At 36.3% G+C, this 23,589-nt stretch overlaps 1 long non-coding RNA gene across 2 annotated transcripts; it reads right to left on the reverse strand.

Moving 5' to 3' along the window:
• Positions 1–8,374: 8,374 nt before the first annotated feature.
• LOC113947435 lies at positions 8,375–16,067 on the reverse strand. 2 transcript variants are annotated; one of them, XR_003527724.1, is made up of 4 exons: positions 15,970–16,067; positions 11,868–12,028; positions 9,755–9,844; positions 8,375–9,104 (listed from the first exon to the last, which is right to left on the reverse strand). It is a non-coding gene; the product is annotated as an uncharacterized LOC113947435 (long non-coding RNA). The 2 variants fall into 2 exon arrangements; XR_003527723.1 differs by lacking the exon at positions 15,970–16,067 and adding an exon at positions 13,138–13,215.
• Positions 16,068–23,589: the final 7,522 nt, after the last annotated feature.

A 23,589-nucleotide genomic window follows, 5' to 3' on the forward strand; every position in this document is an offset into this window, starting at 1 on the left:
CTCAACAAGCATTTCTCCTTGTTGAGAAAATGGTAGTTAGGATATAGTATGAAACTGGTGGCTGGAACCTGTGCTTTCAACAACTCCTACCTAGCTAGAGGGAGACTTCGTAGTTCCTAAAGTGAGCCTAACACTTTTTCTTTACCTCACTGATTCTGGGCCCCCATGGAAGATAGGAGTGAATAAAAATTAAAAGCCTTTCCATTCAAATCCCAAAGTATACCTTAGCTAAATCCAGAGGATTAAGAGAACAGCCCTCCACTTCTATGATGTCTTTTACCCCATAAGGAGAAATAATACAGACCATCTGAAAGTTTGAAAATGCTAGGCTGAATATGCATGATAGAAAATCCCAGGACACCTGCTGTGCATTTATGTATGGATGAAAAGTACAGGCTGTGAGATGCGCAGTCATTTTCTTAGAGATACTAAGATCTGCTACTAAAGAGCGGGAAAATGCACTTACAGAGCCCACAGTTGACAAGATCTGTTGATGAAGAACTTGGTTTTTTTCAGAGGCTTGTTTTCTAGAAGGAAAGAAGCAGAAAGGAGGGAAGGGATTGACATGATGGGTCAGTTAGACTAGAACAAATTCATATCTGGGTGGGGTTTTTTTTGGAGGGAGTGGTGATGAAGAAATAATGAGGTTTGTGATCATGAGGAGAGGATGAGACATTAAAACTGCCTGAGCTCTGTCTGGGTCAGCGTGGAGGTCAGAGCAGTCTACATGTCAGGAAGCAAAGGGATCTACAGGGAGCTGGAGTTATAACTGTTATAAGATAAAATGGTGATAGATATGTCAGTGGACATAGAATTGTATAATTCTGCTTGTGTTTTGAGGCAAGACAGAGGGAGGGACTCAAAAATTTCAGTGGAGTCCCTCCTTGCATTCACCCAAGCAATTCAGTGTTGGAATCCCAAACTCTACTATCAGCAGAGAAGGAGCTGATGAGATTATGTAGCAGATCATGGACAACAGGATCTGGGAGAAACTCTTTACTCTGAGGAGCTTCATCAAAAGACTTGCTAATATTTAGCTCTGTTGATTGTCCTGTCTCCTCCAGCAAGATATGGAAAGACTTTGTGATGATGTTATCAGACCATGTAGAAACCCCTTTGTTCTTTTCCTCCCATGTAATGGGAAATATTTCCTTGTAATGGGAAGTATTAACCAATTGTGTAACTGTAGCAGAAACTTCTGTAATCCCCTAGTTATCATAATCCATCCTCTAGTTAGCATAACCTGTCTTCCTCATTAACAGGTCCTGCCCCCAAGCCCCTTAAATTATGTTTCACGTGTTCAATACGGATTCCAGTTTTCACCCCCAAATCTGGGATCGGATAGTTATTGACCTCCTCAATCCAGTGCAATTGCATCCCACATAGCTGATGACATAGCCATTCCCTTTGCTGGCTGAAAAACCTTGGGCAAGTATAGTAGCATGTTTTCTGGTAAACACAGTATCAGAAATAAGGCCTAGAAGAAATGTCAGAAAGCTTCACTGGTCTGTTAGATCTGTTCTCTTCATGTTAAAAAATTGTTTCCTTTGATACTTCAAAAACCCAGTAGGAGAGTAGACATCAGTTGACTAGATACAAGCCAAGCGCAACTCTGTATGTACTCACGGAGGGACAGGAGGAAACCCTACGCTGGGAGGGCATCACATCTCCCAGACAAAGAATTCTTGATTCCACGCCTCATATATTGTCCCCTCCAAAGTGAACTCACTTTTCTCTCCTGCTCAGTGTCTTTCAGAACTTTAGATTTAGTTTAGCCTATAATAGATCAAGAAAGGCGTCAAAATATTTGTGAAACATTCATCGATTAACCAGAAACCAAAATGTCACACTCTTTAATTAATAATTCCAGGACAGAGCTGTCTGTTACTGGTGTAATTTAAATTTTCATTTAGTGTGACAGCACTTCTTCATACTCTTGTTTAATTTATCTTCAATTAGGGTGTTCTTATAATTAAATTCCATCAGAATTATTGGATTATATCTCAGCCGAATACAGTGAGGGATTTATACAGCAAAAACAGAAGGAAAAAAGATATAAATAATTCACCTCACTTCTTTGCTTAAAAAAATTAGTAAGTAAATAGCTTTGGCACAGGCACACATTACATCTTCTAGGGAAGTGCATGTACACACAGAAATCATCATTGACTAAGGCTGCTGACAGCTCAGAAAGTGCTGGCTGAGTCTTGTTTGATGACTTCTCATCCATGTTTGCTTCCTTCTCAGATTTAACCACCTGGGGTAGCTTTTCAGCAGAAAGGTAAGCCGTGAAGCTCAGTTAATATGCTACTGGTGGCGCAGCTTTCTTTTCCTGGTGAACAATTTGTTGGATAACTGAAATATGCCTAAGTGAGGTGTCGCTCAGGTACAAAATTATTACTTGTTTTTTTACTGTTTCATTTTGATTATGACATTCTTTCTGTATAGATCTTTTTAATCATTAATAGTCTGCTAAACACATTCTCATTAATACCTAGGAAGTTCTGGAATGACTATAATCAGGTGGCTCTTGCAGAGACAGATGATCTGATTAGCTGGAGAGAATCTCATTGCTGCAGAATCAACAGAGATTATAAAGTTCTTGTTAATTTAGCATGGATTTTGGATTACTCTCATATTGTTAGATATATTCAATGAATACAGGTCATTCTCCTACTGTGGGATTCAAACAGAAATGTCTTTAAGCACCAGGATATGCAATCAAAGTAAAGTGAAGCCTACTTTCCATATTATTACTTGTTAAAAATGAGAGAAAGAGAAGAAAAACTATAATTTTAAGGTCAGAACCAGGATTTTAGTATGGTGGTCCCTTATGTTCATGGGCAAGACCCACACATTATTCTCACACATCTATCTTCCAGAAATGTGAGGGACTGATTGCTAAAGCTTTAATTGGAAAAGTACTGTGAAATGGACTGCACTCATTTTTTTCTTCTACCATGTACTGCTAGGAGAGAACACTTGCACTTGCAGATTTTTGTCTCTAGCAAAACAATAGTTTAAATAGGACCAATGAATAAGACAGTGCAGTTGTTAAAAAATAAATTTCTAACTCACTACAGGACAAAGCACTGAAGATCTTTTCAGATCATACAAATTATATATACGTGGTATCTGTGGCATCTCTGAATTGATGTATTTGGAAAAAAAAAAAACAGAAGTAAGGAACTGCAAGGCTGCAAGGTAAATCATGTAGCATTTAGCTAGTACTAACAATATATAGCCTCCCTTTAATTTTCATGACCTAGTGGAAAATTTTAGGTTTGGATTTTTATGTGAAAGAAGTAGAAGTATTTTTCCCTTAATCTCATTCTGTTACGTTCAATAATTTATTACATTTTGTGAATTTGTCCAGCATTTTCTTATGCTAAAATTATTTCCAACAAATCACCCAACAAATACAGGTGAACTTAATGGTGGGTCTAATATCATTTGGAAACTATTCTATTAGTCAAAAAGCTTATATTGCTCTTTTTTACTAGGCAGAATGCAAAGACACAATGTTTCTGTTAAAATAGAATATTTGTATTGTTTGCTAGGATAAATTTATTAGTAATCCTTTTATAACACTAAGTTTTAATAAAATTATGACTCGTTGTGGTAAATAGTGCTTGTATAAATTCTATCTAAATATCAATACTTATTTCATCAGATATGTACTGCAGATTCTAAAAGTCTGGTTAAGAAATGCTTCATGTCTGAAAATGTACATCAGGTTAAATATAGAAGGTATATTTAAGCTTACAATTCTTTGGAATTTTTCCTAGGGAGAGAAAAACTGTCCCAACAATGTGTCAGTCATCCGGCCAAAACAAAATGTATAGCAGGTAGCACACAAGAAAACAAAGTTTTTTCTTCTTTTTTTTTTTAATAACTAAGAATTCAATACTGATTATTTTTTTTTTTTTTACAAATAACTGGTATTGGTTTCAGATCAGAGAATAATAGAATAAAATACAAGAACATGTTTGCTATGTCTTATTTAAATCAAGCTCTTCTGGTAGGTGTGCATCTATTTGAGCTGCATGTGCCAATGAGAAACCTTAAGTCTTTTGGGTAGACCCCACTTCTGCATGTTACCATTAAATAAAGACCACTTTCAGAATCATCTAAATGTCACACTTCATAAGACCCCTCTCTCTCACACAAGTTTTGAAATCAGCAGGGACCAATTTGACAGAGGAAAGAAACCACACTGGGATCATAAGTAATTTATTTTTTCCTGATTCAAGTCTTTGCAGTTTTAATATGATTTATCAGAATATGGTTGATTAAGAATATGTGGCATATTTACTTATTACATTAATATTAGAATTTAGGGACCACAAATATCACATTTACTATTGATAATCATGATGTATTCTGATGTTGCTTCTTTAATGTAAAAATGATAAGTATTTTGGTCTACTTTGTAGTATGGACTTTCTTCTAGAGGCTAACTCTAAGTAATACCAGATTTAGCAGATTCTTTTCATTACTTGTAGAAAAATGTGGATATTTGATCAGATAAAAATGCTTTTTCTGAATCCAAAGAATTTGTGTTGGGACTTACAATGTGCCAAAGATAATTTGATACCATTCATATTTGATTGCTTTGTTAGCTTGAGTTTGAAAGGAAAACAACATCTGCCTGTTGCCGAAGTCCATTCCCTTTGAACCACGCTTGGATAAAGCCCACAGCTGAAGCCATTTACATAATGAAAAAAAATCACTATTGTCTGGCTTGTAGAATAGTTTTTTGTACCTTTCATACTTTGTACTGTGCTTAAAATAGTGAAAACAATATTAGATTTCTTTCTGAGTATCAAGCTCTTCCTGTTTAAAAGTAACTTTATAATTGTAAGTTAATATTCAATATACTTGAACACTAATAGCATGGGAAGCCAAAACTGGTACCTAAGCACTGTGTATGGCTCAACATCACAGGAAGGTCACAAAATTGCAGAGTCAGAGAATCACGGAATATGCTGAGTTTGAAGGGATGCACAAGAATCATTGAGTCTAACTCCTGGCCCTACATAGGGCCATCCCCAAGAGTCCCACTATGAGCCTGAGAGCATTGTCCAAACGCTTCTTGAACTCTGTTAGGCTTGCAGCTGTGACCACTGCCCTGGGGAGCCTGTTACAGTGCTCAACCACCCCTCTCCAAATAAAAAAAAAATCTTAAACACAGCACAGTCTGTCTGTGGGGCACCCTTTCAGTAAGCATTGAAGATCATGGAAGCTTGGGATGATTTGTTTATCTCCATGATTAACAAATCCATGACCTTCATTACTGTGCAGTGAACGTGTCACCTTATGACTGTTACATCCCCATCTCGAACCTGTCTGCATTCAGATTGCACCTGCCTGACCCAAAGCTCCATGACTGTAACACCCTGAAAAGTCAGCCCATAACTCTGAAGCGCTTCGGAGGGAAACAACACAGACCACTACAGTCTTAGTAGCTCTAACCAAGAGGGACTGGAAAAATCAAGTGATCAATAGTCACATCAAATGAGAAAATTATATTCCAGGATTCAGCATTTGAGATCCCATATGATAAGCACTGAATGGTTATGAACTAATATCAAAGTATCCTATTTTGTGAAATCAGCTTTGTCCATTGTGAATTAAATGTATTTTGATTCTATTGGGTTTAAAATTTCCATCTATGAATAAAAGAGACATGTGTGTTGATATTGAATTTTGACTTGCATAAACTGTTTGTGGTCTCGCAACTGCAATCAACATAGGCCATAGTAATATTGTTATAAGTTAAAAAATGAAATATTTTTTAAATTAACTGAAAAGTTAAAACAAATGATTAGGTATACTAAAAAATATGGCTTCTTACAAAGACTGAGTAGTGGAATTTTTTAATTTATTTCTCATAAGAATTTACAAAGATATATCCCATTTCTTTATGAATTATGAGTTGAATATTTCTTAAAGATCATTACAGTTATTTGGGCTAGAGTGCAGGTGGTGGGAGAACAATGGGAAAATATACACCCACGCTTTCAGTCTTATCCCACCTTGTCTATTACTTTTGTTCCAACTCATCAGCACAGTAACAGAAATAATTGCGAGCTACTCACAGTTTCATCTTTTATACAACGCTGTTTCTTACGCAGTTAATAGAACTGAAGATAAAGGCAAGGGCTGAACTTACTTTCAGAAAAATGCCAATGCTGCCATTTTCCCCCCAAAATACATACACATACAGTTTTCATTCATAAACTGAAAAACAAACTAACCCCTACAAGAGATGGAAAAGGAAAAGAAACATAATTGATTTCCTTGGGGTCTTTTTCTTCATGACTTTGGACACAGGGGCTGAAGCACAGTGTCCTAGATTTTGACATTGGGCATTGTTTTTCAGATGTAGGCAGGGTAGATGAATTTACTACCTCCTCCTTTGTATGTTTTTTTCCATGGAGAAGTGAGTGACCTTCTGATAGTTATTGTTGATAAATGGTGAAAGCACATTTGTTCTTTACTGGGGGTATTACCCTGTTATTACAGGTCAGGTCTCCTACACTCTACTTCTGATGTGGAGTTGTCTTTAGAATAGTCACTTACAAAGGGTTGTTTCCTTAAAAAATATCTCATTACTTTTTCTGCAAAAATATAGAAACCACGGCAGAGTGCTTACATTTGTCAGTGGCCTTCTTGCAAGAAAATTAAGAAAGTGGGACCTTAACTATTTGGTAAAAACATCCTCTCAAAATCAATTCTAGCTCATATAAACAAATTAATTTCCCTAGATCTACTTTGTATTTATGTTATTTTCCTCATAAACAGGAAATCACTTATTGGTCATCTGTGGTAATATTTTATGTGTTCAGTCAGAAACATTTACTCTACTCCCTGAAGCACCAATAGCACTTCGTCATATTAAACCAGATATTGTTTTCATATGTTTCATCAAATAGTGCCTATTCTCTACTCCCATGTTTTCTTCCGTTATGTTACCAATAAAGATGGCTACAGACAACAGCAAAATTATACTAAAGAGAGCCAGAGTACCATATAGAGCTTCTTACCTTTAAATAATTCAGGTACTGCTGACTGTGACCAAAATTCATAGCAATCTGTCAGTAAGTAGATTTAATTTAGTTAAACACAGTAATCCCTTCCTACTAGACAGCTGGCCACATAAACCATGCCACTAGTCGGAAAATCTCAGCAAAAAGACCAGTAAGTGAATGAACATGGAGTTTTATCCCTATCCAGAAACAATTAAGAATACATATATTTCAATTTTTATGTATATATATCTACAATATATATATAATTAATATATGTGTATACTGAACAAAATATTTTCTCATATTTTAGGAGCATATACTTCATGGAAATTATAGTTTAATAATTATGACCTAGTTTTTTATTATACCAATATCTCAAAATGCAGACATCACACATAGCTAGATTAATAAAAATCTCAACCCCCTACATTTCCCAAAAATTACCAAAACTTTTGTATTTTCCATTCAAAACCAAGTTCTTTGAATAGCACAAATGATAGAGAGGAATTTGTCAGTTACAAGGACCTGATCAAAGCTATGTGTGTTGAAAGCTATGTAAGTTTGACTGGATGGATACAACACAAATATTGATTAAAAAACCCCACATATTTATTCTAACAACCTTTCAAGATATCTTTTAAATTTACATGAAGTTTGTTATCACTCTTGTGCATTAATATCTCAGATCTGCAGAAACAGATCAATCCGTAGTCAATAGATAAAACAAGGTACTTTACTGAATGCATTCAAGTTACAACAGAGAGCAGAAAATCTCTTTTTGCTGGTAGTTGAGGAGAAGAGAGACTCAAGTTACTTCTGTAAATTACCATAATTACCCAAGCAACCTCTTCTCTTTAGCAGTATCAGCTTCATATTTGAACTTAGGGATTTGGTAAATGCCCTTCCTCTAGCAAAGAACGCTGAAGTTCATAGAATCATAGAATCACAGAACGGTTTGGGTTGAAAGGGACCTTAAAGATCATCTAGTTCCAACTCCCCTGGCATGGGCAGGGACACCTTTAACTAGATCGGGTTGCTCAATGCCCTGATCAATCCGTCATTGAATGCTTCCAAGAACATTTCCGGTGATGGGGCAAAGCTTTTCGTGGCAGATTAAAAATTCTTGTCATTTTATGTTTTCACACATAACCTGATGAATTCCATTACTCATACCATTTGCTTTGGAGTAATCCATAAAGTATTCAAAGAAGACAATGGTGTAAGTCTTATGCTTCATCAGGTACAGTTAAAGGATGACATAGACAGATCAACCTGACTGACTTGTAAATGCAAGTAACAAATGAGGGAGGAAAAGAGCACACCGAAATGGAAATTCTTACTCCCTTTGACTTCTCAATTTATTGTCAATAAGCATCTGTGGTTGACCCTGGTCTTTATAAGGAAATAGGTCCTGAACTGAATGGCAGCATCAAACAATAGCATGTAAAGATCATTGTCATTAGGAGGTGTTTTAAGGTGAAAAAAGTTTAAGTTAGTAATGCTGACAGCTAGCTAACAAATTATTGCATATATGTAGGTGAATGCACATACATAGCATGTGAATGAAAGAAAAGTGACATGATTCCAGTCTGCCAGTTGATTAAGAGGTGAGAACTGCCAACCAGGAGTCTGGTCACACATTGTGCTTCTGCACAGGGACTGTTTTGATCAGGAAACGGAGGGTTTGAATTCTGGAAAGAAGAGCAGGTGTGAAAAAGAAGGGTTCCCAAAAAGAGGAAGCAGTCTTGGAAAGATGAAGGTGCTGGATCCTGGAGTTCAGATTATTGGGTGGAAATCCATGCCAATTGAGCACTCAGAGACCTTGCCCACTAACACCCAAAACTGGTGACTGAGCAGTAGATAGCATGAAGTGGCATGACTTTCTGCCCATCCTTCCTGGATTGACCTCCCTGCAGGGAAGGGAACTTGAGACCTCAGAATAAAGCCCAGGGTAAAGCAAGGGAATCAGTGTGTGGGACAAACAATCAGGGTAAAAGATTCAGTCCTACTGGTTCATAAATAAATGGCAGCATCCAGATCCATTAATGCTTGCAATTTGCTTTGTTTCACCTGCAACAGAAGAAAAATAATTTCTATAATTTATTTCTAGAAATGGTTTTTTATTATCCCAAGATGGTATAATTTTTTTTGGTTTAGGGTGGAAAAAATTAGTTGCAGACATAACTTAGAAAATGTGATGCTTTGAGACAGACCCTCTCCTTCCTCACTCCTAAATGGCAAATTAAATTAAGAGGAAAAGACCTTGGAATAGAAGTGCAGAAGGTTTAAAAAACCCTTGTAGTTAGCTACTTTTTTTTAATTGCTGTTACACATCTTTTTACTTAATGGGAAATTGTTTGGGCTGGCTGTGTTTCAATTGCTTTGGGGAATAAGATGGATTACTCAGCAGAAAAAATTCAAGTAGTGCACCACAATGTGACTTGTTAGCAACGAAAACTTACATTGGAGCACCCCCAGGAGCCCCTGTGACCTAGAATAGGTCTCTGAGCAGGGTATATACTGCCTGCATGTAGTCACCTAACTTAGGGCTCTGAGCCATCTGTAAGAGACACCTGTTCTCTCCATTTGCTCTACAGGTAATTAATAACACCAGCATTAGATACCTAATAAACCTGACATAGATAGCTTGGAAAACTCTGTGGTTCCTTCCTGCCTCTTAGAAACAGTAAGATATGACTTACTTTTCCTCACAGACTTACTGCTGTAAGCAGTGATTGAAGTCCAAACCACAGGTACTCCAGCAGAACTAAGAAGGGAGCATCTCTCTTCATTCTGACTGCCATGCATATCTGCCAGTTAAAGAACCAACCCCATCCACAGAAAAAGTACATTAAAGGATTTTTTTAGACATCTTGGCCCATCTGTGCTGATTTTTGAGTTTGTAACATCAGCAGCATATCCCATATAAATATTTTGGCTATAGAAATATACCAAGTGGATACACTTTGTAACTTTACACCTCCTAACACAGGGTATAAAAATAAGATGTAAAAGTGCAACTGCTGTGTGAACAAAATCAGCAAAATTAAATAAGTAAAGAAACCACGTTTTTCTCCACATTTATCTCTCTCAAGAGGAGAGAACGTGCTCTGAATTACTTCATGAGGATACACAATCTTGACAGTCAAGTTTTGTCAAGGATAATTCTTTTTGCTGTTGAAATAATGTGAATTCTTTCATGGATAAGTAGAAAAATAATGGTTCCTTTGTTAAATTATTTTGATCAAGCTTTTAATTCAATTAATTCCCCGTGTCTTGCAAACATAAGAAGGCAATTGTTACATGACTCGTAGCTTGAGAGGCAAAAATTGCTGTGTCCTTCTGCCAGCTATCTGAGTAGCTCAGGGCAGTCTTACACACATCAACAAATAGCTATAAATGTACTCCCCTGCCCACACTCTGTAAAACTAGGCCATAGACTTTCGGAGCCAAGAAAGGTGATTATGGTTTAGAAACACTGCATTTAGAGTATACAGAGCAGAGGAGATTCAGTGCTTCGTGGAAATTTCATTAGGATAAGAGTATCACATCATAAAATCCTAGATAACCTTTTGGAGTTTGCTGAATCTTCTCTCAACACACTATTGGGCAGACGCAGACCTGACTCTTTGCTGGGTACATTGCTGAAGCCCTTCCAGTGGGAGCAACATGGAGAAGAAAACTAGCCAGTTCTCACACAGAGCCTGGCAATTCGTGAAGTGATTATATGGTGTAAGAAGGGACTGGAACAGTATAAGTTTCTCAAAGTCCTGTTTAAGCATCATAGCAATAAAAAATTTTAAAAAAGGGGGTAGGGGGGAAGATAAAAATGTGCTTATATTTAGCATGCAGACATATCTGAGACCACTGCCTCCCTGCTGTACTACAGTAATACTCTCACTCAGGCAGTGTGCTTTGGTTTAACACAGGCAATGCATATCACTTCCAGATAAGTCTGCTTGATCTTTTCTCTAAAGTAGCAAGGGTAAGATCATAGGACATAAACAGAGTATCAGTGTGTTCAACCTTCAGTGTAAGACAGAAAATATTTTTCACTGATGACAGAATTCCAGCTAGGCCCCCATATTTTTGCTTAGGTTTTCTTTAGAAGCAAAGAAGACTGTCAAAATATTTATTAAATACCCTCAACAAACCCACAACATTTTAGTGCTTTTAAAAGCTATTCACTTGTTCCTGAAATAAAGCAGTAATTCCTGTCAGCCTTTTATCTTAAGCTCTTTCAGCTCTCGGTATGTAAAACTAGTCATAGACTTGGAACACAAATTTCTATGTGTATACAAGCTCTTTGTATAAAATGCAGATAAGTATTGTTGCAGTTGTATGCCTACACTTGTTTAAAAAAAAAATCTTCAAACTGCATTAGCATTCACTAGTCAACTCACATTTTAATGTAAGTATACATGAGACTGTGTGTATACTTTTAAAAAAGATTACTTATAATGTTGGTACTGAAATAGACATAGAAAAATATATTAGACTGATGAGACAGTAAATTGAGAGTCTTAAATGTGTTTTTCATTTAGCATTAGAGATGGAAAAATTAATATTCTAAACATTATTACAGGCATATTTTATAACAGATATGAATAAATTACCTCGTAGCATTGCCTACTAAGAATGAGTAGTCTTATACAAAACTAAAACAAAATCCTCCCCTCCATTTTGATTAACCTAAGAAACAAGAAAACATTTATGTAGCTGCACTGATCTTGAACAGAACTTACCTGAGTTGGAGCTTTAACAAATTTAAATTTCAAAACACAATGCTCAACTTTTAACAAATAAAAAAATATTCAGAATGACATTACTCACCAAAAGCTTGATGAGTAAGTCATGCCTACTTCTGCTCTGGTCTTTGGAGCAATGTCCAGTCTTGAGAAACAACAGAGGGGAGAGGTAGGTCACACATTTTTTAGGCTTTCTGAAACCATTCATGAAAGTTTCATATCACTGGACATTGCTGTTTCTTGAAGCTGTAAAACAGAAAGTAAATCAATGTGATTGAAAATTTCCCTACAGGAAAGAGGATGCCTACTAAGCAAAGAGCTTGGTAGTTTCAAAGTGATCATGAAGAGCAGGCATCAGAGTGAAAGGTCTTCAGGCCTTGCTCCTCTAGCACAGCATTGCCAATGCTTCTTCCTCATGCTAGGTTAGAAATGCATAATGCATGATTCTCTTACTCCTAGCATTGGACTTATTATGCAGCCAGGCAGACCTATCTTTTTTTTTTTTTTGGAAATGAGTCATCATGAATGTATTCTTCTTTTTTATACATTCATCAAGGCAGAGGTTATTTGCTAAAAAGTTTCAAAACCCTTAAAAAAAAATAAACTAAAAAAAAAAACTCCTGCTCCTTCGCATTGGAATGCAATGACCGTACGGTGTGCAGCTTTGAACCAAATCAAGGAGCAGGTCAAGCAATCAATTTTTCAGTAAAAATCCCCATTCACAGCACTAAGGATTTCTATAGGGAAAAAAAATCAATTCTTAACTATTGCCCCAGATTCTACTGAGTAACATGTGCTGGCTACTGTAAGATGAGGCACTATTGTTAAAAAAATGTGGCTATTGCTTTCACAAGTTTGAAAATCCCCTGAGAGGAGAAGTTAGATAAAGGCCACAAAGGGCAGAGAGGTAGAAAAATAAAAATAAAATAAAAAAAAGAAAACAAAAGAAAATGAAAAGAAACAAAACATGCTTTTAGAACTTCACCACTGGCAGGCATTTGACTGGTATAAATTTACAAAACTCCACTTGTGATGCTGGACCTGACATCAGCTGAGAATCAAAGTTGTGAAAAGGAGAGATTTTTCCCATATTATGACTACTGAAATAGTATTCCCACTGCGTCTATCTGGTTTTGTGACACTATAATGTCCATGTCATCTCCATGCCGCAGCATAAAAATTGAATGGCTTTTTAGCTACAAAATTTATTGGACTTTCATCCCACATAGTATATCCTCATTAATACTGAATAGACTAATTTTGATAAAAACCTTACCATAAATAATATAGAGATTAATAATTTAACATCTACAGAAGTATTTCATTTTTCATAAAATCTTATATATAAAGCTTACCTAATCACCATTTGGATTGCCCAGAAAATTCCAGGCACCGTTACCCAGGGTTTGCAGTGCCCTTGTTTTGCACACTGAAAGCTCCTGTTACACTAATTTAGTTCCTAGGAGTGTGACCAGCTCTGCCTGGTGCAACCTTGCACCTGAAGATTACATAAGCATTGAGAGGTTCCCACTGTAGGAACTGATTCTACGACAGATTCATTGTCGTTAATAAATGTTTCATCTCCAAGTCACAATACAGGTTTCAATCCTTTATCTAGACCACATCTAACTGTATGAGTGACTTTATGCACAGGAAAAGACTTTTTTACATGAATGTCAGATATTCTCTGACACTGATATCTTACTGCTTATTTGGAAATGCCTAAGAGAAATTATTTTAGTTATTGGTTTGTATTGTCTATCTGTTTATTCCTCATTCTGTGAAAAACTAATGGGTATTAATTTTTCTTCCAGTCATCATCCATCTTCGCTATTTAGAACATAAACTGAAAGCTGAGGAGGTAATGGGGAGGATCTAGGCATGTCATGTTGTCATTCTCCTCTCTAAGCATCCTCTTCTGTCTGCTGTCATAGGGTGTAGGGTTCTGTGTAGCTTTGGTCTACCTAGTTTGGCCTTAAACTGAAAGAGGATGGGTTTAGATGAGATATTAGAAAGAAATTCTATACTATGATGGTAGTGAGGCACTGGAACTGGGTGCCCAGAGAAGCTGTGGATGTCTCGTTCCTGGAAATGTTCAAGGCCAGGTTGGATGGGGTTTTGAGCAACCTGGTCCAGTGGAAGTTATCCCTGCCCACTGCAGGGGATTTGGAGCTATATGATCTTTAAGATCACTTCCAACCCAAATGGTTCTATGATTTTATGACTCTAGTACAAAGCTGCATGTCTGAAAAACACAAAATAAATATTGTCCTTGCATTCAAAGAAAGAACTGAAGGGGAAAAAAAAGGATTTGGAAAATGAGGATCTGGGACTTTGTGCTACCTGGATTGAAATCAAAACAAACCTGATGGAAATCAGAAATGAATTTTCCTCTCAGTGGTATATATGACGTAGAGTTATTAGTTATAACAACATAGTTTTCCAGAAGTACATTCACACAAAACCAGCAGGACTGGAGCTCAAGATAACACATGCACAAAATCCATTAGTAATTTGTAAGAGCTGAACCATGCTGACAGACTAATTTTTCTAAACAGTTCTGGGCTGAGCTGTACAGCATTTGCCACAGCATTTCACTGCGCAGCACTGGCAGGCTTGGCACCACCTGCAACAAGCACCTCCAGAAATGTCAGTAAATAACACCCTTTTTTCTGCTGCTGCTGACAGAGTGCCCAAAGAGCTCAGATGGGAACAGGTCCTATGTGTATTACATAGGCATACATCAACATTTAACATGTCAAAGGGTAAGGGAGGTGACGACTAGTGTCTTCCTATACATACTCAAGCACTATCTCTCTCTTTCCTTCTCTCTGGAGGGAATAATGCTCTCCACCTCGTGGCTCTGCCCCCACTGCCAGGAACAACTAAGGCTGGAGACAGACGTCCTCCTCATCCTATAGCTGGGCCAGCAGTGCTGTCCTCCCTGCTCCACAACCTGCTAGAGCAGGGGATAACAGCAAGGCTGAGAGGCCAATGAATCAAAAATAATTTTAATGTTTTTGACAGAAACACAACATAATTTTCTGACAAAACCCCCATATACTCTAGCCAGTTGAAATACACTAGTAATATCTCTGTAGGTGTACATTACAGAAATAGCATAGATTTCTTGTAGACAAATGACAAACAGTTTAGCTGAACTACACTGGTCACTGGTAATGAGTGTGAAGGAAGATCCCCGGATCCCAAAAAACAGCGGAAATTGACATAATGGCCAACGGTTTCAAAATCAAGGCACAAGTCAAGCTGTGGTAAGAGATTTTGATTTCTTGATGTGCCAAGCATGTCTGAAAATCAAGCTCCCACTTCAAGCTGGGCAATAAGAATCAGAGGGCCCTAAAGTCAACCTAACGACAATTCATGTCAAATTTCACCTTTTTAGCCTAGCTGCTACCTAATTCATACAACTACCACTAGCAGTACATTCACTGAGAGACAAGAAAAAGAAATTTTAAAAAAAGCAGTATTGTCTTTCTGCTTTGCTTTATTAGCCTCATAAAGTAATACTAATTTTTTATTATTCCCATATAAAAATCCAAAGACTTTCTGTTACAAAGGGAACCTACTTTTCAAATCATAGATTATACTCCAATTAATATAGAATTACTGTGCTCTGATAAAATACGTGATGTGCAATACGTAATAAAAGAGGATTATTTCAAAGATAGTAGTAATAACCATACAATATGTCACAGTATTTTTCATTATTCTAAAAGATTTGTTTTAGCTAGTTTTTCAATAGGTAAAGTAAATCTTCTGAGACAGGCAACTAGAATGTGACTGCAGTTACACTGTACTTGTTTGTGCAGGCACATTAATTCATTATTGCAGAGTTGTTAGTGACCAATAACTTTGTAATACTACCCTTCTCCTTTCAATAAAGGAGAATTGGAACATTTTGTTTAAGCACCCTATATACCCAAATAATTATTCAAATATTATGCCAAGACATAGGCCTCAGATACAGAGCTTAAGAAAGAAACAATGTTTTAAAGGTAAAAAACTTCTAAAATTTCCTGTAACTGTAATATCATTGTAGCTAAATCTTCAGTGAATTATGCAGCTCCAGTGTAACACAAATAACACAAACAGTAAAATAAAGATTTCATCTTGGACTGCATGACAGAAAAAAAAAAAAAAAGAAATAGAGAAAAAAAAGTGCTCACCTGTTTTACAAAGGAATACCCAAATCCTTAATAGTATTTCTGTCAAATCTTTGAGCTTTTTTCCACAGAATCACAGAATCAACTGGGTTGGAAAAGATCTCTGACATCATCAAGTCCAACCTTTGAGCTAACTCCACCCTGTCTAATAGACCATGGCAGTAAGTGACTCTACCACCTCCCTGGGCAATCCATTCCAATGCCCAATCATCCTTTCTTTGAAGAACTTCTTCCTAATGTCCAACCTAAACCTCCCCTGGCACATCTTAAGACTGTGCCCTCTTGTCCTATTGCTAGCTGCTGTGGAGAAGAGACTGACGCCCATCTGGCTACAACCTCCTGTCAGGTAGCTGTAGAGAGAGAAAAGATCTCCCCTGTGCTTCCTCCTCTCCAGGCTGAACAACCCCAGCTCCCTTAACCTCTCCTCACAGGACTTGTGAAAATCTAGAATATAAAATGTAGCTATGTTTCATGCAGTGCGAGTACAAAGACGGAATAGAGAGTTTGGAAGCAGATACATGAGATGGTCCTTTACCACATGCAATGTAGGATTTGGAAGAAAATGTTTCTAGCAACACCAACAGAACAAGGCTACCTTACATTTCTCATTTTCTTTTTTTTTTCCCCAAGAAATTTCCTGTGATTGTTGAATTGCCTGTTTTGAATATTAGTAAAATGAACTTAGAGGGTCAAAAAAATCTTTCATTCAGGATTTTTTTTTATTCTTTTACTTTGTTAGATACCTCTAAGTAAATTAATTCTTCTCAAAATGTCCCGAATACCTTTTTGACTTAATGGTACATTCCTGTCATTATTTATTTTTGTTTCAGCTTTGATTATAATTCTGGTTTTGTAGGCTTTTTTGCTTCTCTTTCCCTCTCTTCCGAGTAAGACTTTACTTTTACCTGTCAAACATTCATCCAGGTTAGGAAAATAGCTTCTCAAGTTTACTCTATCTGCTATTAAAAATATTTGTTTCACCTTTTATTTCAGGGTGCACAGAAAAAGTGTGAAACGAACCTCTGTGAAACAGACATTTCTACACATTTACTACATACTAAGACATTATTTTGTTTTGGTAATATGTTTATGTCCTAATAAACCAGCCTTTAATAATTGGGAAGCATTTTGGTGGGTTTGGTTGGCTCACTTTAGAAAAGCAAAGCATTTGTTTCACTTCAGGACCAGAACTGTCTCCTGGCCCCTTTAAATAAACAAACAATAACCCCAGTCCACCTCGAGGGACACAAATAAATACTAAAGAGGGACTCAGGTTTGTTTTTAAACAAAAGTAGAAATGAATGGAATATGTTACCTAGGCAACAAAACGTCTGAGCAGAGGTAAGCGATAGAAAGAGCTGGCCAGCAGGGAATGAGTCTGGTGACAATGTCAGAGAAAGAAGCAAGACTTCCTCTGTAAGAGAAAGAGAAGAAAACAGAATATTCCAGAATTGAGCAAACATTTCAGAAACAACTTCCTGCTAAATTTATCTAGATGTAAAAAGGTATAAAGCTTAATTCCCCACATTGTTTTACAGCTGGATCTATAATGATGTGAGACTAGTTTTGAAGGATACCCTTCCCCTTTTTTATTTTCATCAACTCACAGTCCTTTCAGGATGCTCACCAGTGGTATGCATGGCTTCTGATACTGAGAGAGGTGTGTGAAGAAATAGTATAATCTAAATACTATGTTCCTGATAAAGTCAATGCTGAAGTTCACACTGATTTTAGTTAGGTAAAGGTATTGGTACTTTAAGACCAAGTTTAAAGTCATGAAGCTCTGGGGAGGGTTTACATTTGTGAAGGCTGGCTTTGCCAGTATTGATTTAGGCCATAGCTGAAAATACCCTTTTACAATACCAGGAGGGGTTAAATTAACATACAGACTTAAAATAAATAAACTTCTGAATATTTTCTAAATTTATACCTTTCAAATGAGTACAGAAAAGCAGTTTTAAAACAACAACATCAAAACATCTCATTATGGAGGAAAAAAGGAGTTTCTATGGCTAAGAAATGAAAAGATTTCATATATCAAGTCACTTGCACATATAATGAGACTGGAGAAAATAAAAAGGCAAAATTTATTTTACCTTGGCATTGAAGCTGAAGAACTATTTGAATAGAAGAGCGATGACATATTTAGTGTCACATTTGTTTATCTGTATGTGGTAATCTAAGGGGCTTGTCAGTGCTGTGTGTCAAGACTTTATATACGTGTGTTCATGGATGTGTGGGTGAGGTGTGTATATACACAATAAGAATGATAAGAGGAACAAAAGAAGAGAACTAAAGAGCTTCAGATGCATAGCATGGATAATGTGATTGACAAAGAATAAGATAACCAAAGGATAGAGAAATCAAATTGACATAATTTTTCTATTTACCACATTCAAAAATAACCCAATTTCATGTGAGAATGAGATTGTAGAAATGGAGACAGATAAAAAACAGCCTGTCACTTGATGGCATAGACAGATAAGTTAAGAGTTTATGAATTTTAATAAATGTGTTGGCCTTGTACAAATTCTATTTAAGATAGTGACAAACTTTCTGAAAGGAAATAAGATGACATTTTTCATACTGATTATATTGCTTAGAATTAGGTATATGCCAACCCTCCCTTTCTTCATCACCCCCCCACCAGAACCCCAATCAAAACAAAATGAAATCTGGTATTATTCTACATATAAAAATATTCATTACTAGCAGGTAGGCAGAAATTACAGATGACTCTTTTGTCCTTTATGTCCACTTATGGTACTTCTTGTTAGGCTACAGAGACCATTTTGAGGTGGTGTACAAAGAGACAACTGAGAGGCTGTTAGTCACACTGAGCTCTTCAGTTGAATTTTTTGCAATAGCAGTATGGAAGCAAAATTGGTGCTGTGTCAGCTCACTGAATGTTAATAATACTGAAAGAAAGAAAGTGTTGTTATAATGCAACCCTTGGGAATAGAGAAGGTCAGAGAGGAGGCAAGAAAAAATTCTAACAAGTATGGAATGAGCCAACTTTCTAATCTTGCAGAATCTAAAGTGGCCTCCTTAATAAGTAACTTCTGTACTGTGTCATTCTTGGACAAATCCATGTGACCTGACTCTGAAGTCAAGGACATTTAGCTATTTTGGGGATCCTCTTTTTTTTTCTTGCTTTTCTGAGAGAGAACTTGGGTTTGGGGAAGGTGAGGAAGAAGGGGTTGACAGACAAGCATAAAATCATAAAGGTCTACCTTTCCTTTTTTTTTTTTTTTATTGGGCAGATGGTATCTTTGTGAAAGAATTTGCCTGTTACTTTCTGACCCATTGACAGATAACTAAATGGATTCCTTGGCCATTTCCAATCCTATCCTATTCAGCAAAGAAATCAAGTGCCAAAATATGGATACTAAATACAGCTCAAAACTTGTTGAATACAGAGTAGGACTTTCTACTAAATCGGAGCTCTCCATATCTGCCCCAATATGACATAAGTAAATGAGTATTAAAAACTAGATGCAGTAATTATTCCTAAAAAATGTAGTTGTCTAAATATCTACTTTATTGTTTATAAATACTGTATGTCTCTCATAAGGTCCTGACCTCACTGGGAAACCTGTTTTCAAGGAGATGTGTGTAAATGACAAAGGATCTTGAATGAAGTGATTGTAAATACATTATTCATTTCTAGTCATTACTGATGACTTATGTATAACTTTTCAGTGACAGAGCTATGAATGACTGTTGTGAGGTCATCAATCAAGGGCATCTTGATTATTAATTCTGTATTAATTCTACACCTACAAGTACCTCATTGCAAATCTTGTTTAGTATAACCACACTCTTTCAATATTTATGATTTTTGTAAATCAGTATTTTTCTAAATTTAAGTATACTGCCTTGAGCAATGTGAGACAGAAAATATATCAACAGGTTTTCATCTAAGTATGTCCTCTATACCCAGAACCCTGAGACATCAGAGTATTGTTGGTCTTCGTATTCTGGGAGGGGAGAGATTATGCCTATAGCAAGCTGTATTTATGCTAATAGAAGCTGTGTCATTGAATTTAAACAAAAGACAATGTCTCTGAATTTAGAGTAATCCATGTATTTGGGAGCAGCTTTTAAAAACAAGTTTATGAAAAAAAGACCTTTTTTAATTTTTATAAGAAACACTATTAGATAATTAAAATTACTATAGTATTTGAAAATTTTTAATTTACTAATATATAACTTAAATACTTTCTTAGTGCACCATGCAGTAAATTATTTCATATTAAGAAGTAATCTCTTGTGTATCAAGAAAAACCTGCTCTAACATTAATGATGAATTCCTGATGGAAGAAACACTTTTGCCCTTGAAAACTGCTTCAACCACAGATGAAGATTTGTCTGTACTAAAACTCAGAGAAGTTATTCAAAATAAAGAAAACTCAATTGATTAGATAGACAGGTAGATAGACAGACAGATAGACAGAAAGAAACATTCAAAATTAATGGAATTAATTGTCACTATGGACACAAGTTGAATCCCTTGCAAATAGAAAGACTTCAAAAACTTAATTTAGATTACCTAAAAAAAGACATAGTGCTAAGCAAGTAGAAGTAGATTATTTCAATCAAGCTGTACAAATATGAATACTCTAGGTAAGAACTCACACGGCTTATGGCAATATATTGAAGCCTGTTCTGACTGAAGATATTTATGGAGAAATTTATAACAAATTCACTAATCAAGTAAAAGTATTTTCAATATATTTTACTGATACTCCTCCTAAAGGTAATGCTCCAGCTAAACCGTATTGTGGTCAAGTTTTCCTTAAAATGCAATTGATGTCCTCTATAATTAAGACTCATCTGGATAATATGTGTAAGTCTTGATATGCACGCAGGTAATCCGAGGCACCAGGATTTAAAGCTAAAGCTTTAAATAAAATTTATTTTAACAGTTGAGAACACTGCAATATATATCTAAATGATCAATACAGCTGGTTAAGAAGGTGAAAATGGAAACCTGTTTTGATGCTTTTCTAACAACACCTTTCGCATGCGCAATAAAACCCCAGGCTGAGTTCTCCCCCTGTGCTTTATGGTCTGCCTTGCCCCTCTGCAGGGGCTTCCATACATGTCTGTGAGAATTTTTTCACTTGTAGCAAGGAGTTACCTCTCGCCAGACAGATAAAGAGAACATACTCAGCATCCTGGATGAGAACGAATTCCTTCCCATGTTAAAGCTTTTCTCTAGCAGCAGAAGTTTCCTTGAATGGGTGCTAAGCTCTCCCTCCTCGCTACTTCTTTCAAAGGTCTTCTGCTCCTACAGTATGTAAAGAAGGCTTTAATGTCCAGCCTGTTGAAAGTCTGGCTTCTAGATTGAGGTATTGTGCAAATTTCTCTTCTGCAGTTGTTCCTCTAATGTCCTAGTGGAACTCGTACACATCTCAAGAAATTTTTCAACTGAAGCTAATGATTTAAGTGGCTCAAAATATCTTTTACAAATTTCAGGTTACAAAATCCTGTGTCAAGCAAAACTCAGATCCTCTAAGGCTTTATTAGGAAACTTGCAATTGAGAAAAGCTTACAAAAAACATTTCAAATGAACTTAAGCTAAATAATGCAAAGATATGAAAGCATTTGACTTTCATACTCATAGCTGTGCAAAGCAGGGCTCAGCTGAAATGAGAGCTTGTTTGAGACGAACATTCAAAAAATCACAACTAGAGACAATGCTCACCCATGCCCTGCTGGAAAGAAGCTACTGCACACCAAGAACCTTGACTCAGCAGCAGTGGGTGCAGTCAGCTGCACTTCAGTGCCGGTAGCAAACTACCCTTTTGTTTCTACAGGACCAATGTTAAACATATAATAACTCATTACTCAAATTACTAAAAAAATATGAAAGTTTGGCTTTATATCTCATCATTTTTATTGGTAAACCAAAACATCTCAAGCAGTAAACAGGCAAACAAAATCTAAGAAAGCTCATCACAGTATTCCAGTACTTAAAGGGCAGTTACAAAATGGACAGAAGCCCTTTTTTCCTTCACAGGGGCAGACAAGGGGCAGTAGGTACAAGTTGCATGAGGAGAGGTTTCATCTTGGTATAAGAAAGAAAATTTTTGCAGTGAGAATGATCACCCACTAGAACAACATCCCCAGAGATGTGGTGTAGTCCCCATCACTGAAGGCTTTCAAGATGCGATGGGACAGAGTACCAGACAATCTCATCTAGGCTCTCTTTCCCACAAAATCTTGGACCAGATGATCTTTTGAAATCCTTCACACCTGGGCTAGACTCATTTTATTATTCTATCACTATCTCAACTCATCAGACAGAACTTTTTCAACCAATTTTCATTAACATTTAAAACCCCACCATAATTCCCCAATTCTTTGTTTTCTCAGTAAACTATCTAATAAATATTATTTTAAATGTATTTGGTTTTGTTTGTTATAATTTTTGGAGTTTAAGGAAAGTAAATTTATAAGCAGTATTCCCCACAAAAATTCAATAAATAAAACTGCAAAGATATTTCTTGTCAAGTTGCTTTCATTTTTTGGTTTCTGGTCTCTCTCTGTTCTTTTGTTTGCTATTTGGCTTAAAATGAAAATCAAAGAGTCAAAAAATACTTGGATTGGACTATTCAAATAACTACAGTAGCAGCATTTAAAACTGATTCTCTTGCCACAGAAGTTTAAGCAAGATTCTACCCAAAATTAGCTTTCTTTTTTTTTTTAATTAATTTGAACTTTTTTAACCTAATTCCTGCACAATTCCCCTGTAACATCATTGGGATCGCCCTTCTGTGCCCTGCTTCAAGTAGCTAGAATGATTTAGGTACCTCAGCTTGCCAATTAGGATTGGCTTGTAGTGATCAGTGCCATCTGGATTTGTTTCATTAGACATAGTTAATTTTCTATACATATTTTCAGAGGAAAAAGAAATTACAGATCCAAAAATCGCGTTTCAAAGTAGAGAAAAAACCCACCCTGAAATAACTAAATTCCCTGTAAAACGAAAAGCACAGCTGTTGCAGTGAGTAAGAATGTTTACTGAAACACCATTCTCATTGGTAGGTCTTTTTTGTCTCCTTCTCTTTAAAGCTTTTTTTTCATTTTTTTTCATTTTTTTTTTCTTAAGAACAATACACATAGTGACTTCTATATCTTTCACATTTCATTTGGAAAAGTGGTTTTGTTTCTCCATGTTTACAGAGAGCAGAGCAACCATACAGTTCAAAGCTTGGCACAACTTATTAGCAACTAGAAAATGCATATTGTACCCCATCTCTCAATAGACACACTTCTCAGAGTCAATTCAAAGTGAAGACTGTGGTCTTTCCTTACTGAAACCCTAATGGGAAAAATCTTTTCATCATATGCAGCTGTAGCAGCTGCAGCAACAACAGCGGTGAAAATGTGCATTCATTCAAACTCCACCTACGAAACTTTGAGATTACAATTGTTCAGAAGCTTCACAAAATGTTCTTGTGTTTAGATTAATCTGTGGAGGCCATCTCTGGATAAAAAGCAATCTCATCTTCAAATCCAGTGGGTACCACAACAAAAAGGGTAAACAAACAAATTGAAAACAGAATAAAGAGAGGGAAAGATATAAACTTCTGGAGATAAATCTGGTATTACACC

Source organism: Corapipo altera, unplaced genomic scaffold (assembly GCF_003945725.1).
Source record: "Corapipo altera isolate COAL_440 unplaced genomic scaffold, ASM394572v1 24b, whole genome shotgun sequence".
NCBI lineage: Eukaryota > Metazoa > Chordata > Aves > Passeriformes > Pipridae > Corapipo > Corapipo altera.